Here is a 221-nt window from a genome sequence, read left to right on the forward strand (position 1 = left end):
ACTTGAACCTGCATTTTCTGAAAGCTCGCTGAGTAAGTTAGCCTTTAAAGCACTTTTAGATTTATTTCGAGCAAAAGACTTGCTCTAAATGCACTAAAACAGCATTTCTCCTCATAAAAAGTCAAGAACCAAGCAAATTCAGCTTTTTGAGCTCTAAAATGACTTTTTGTGTCCAAAACTGTAAATATACTGTAAAAGGCCTATTCTGGCTTGAAACTGCA

The sequence above is a fragment of the Puntigrus tetrazona genome, chromosome 4 (assembly GCF_018831695.1).
Source record: "Puntigrus tetrazona isolate hp1 chromosome 4, ASM1883169v1, whole genome shotgun sequence".
Classification (NCBI taxonomy): domain Eukaryota; kingdom Metazoa; phylum Chordata; class Actinopteri; order Cypriniformes; family Cyprinidae; genus Puntigrus; species Puntigrus tetrazona.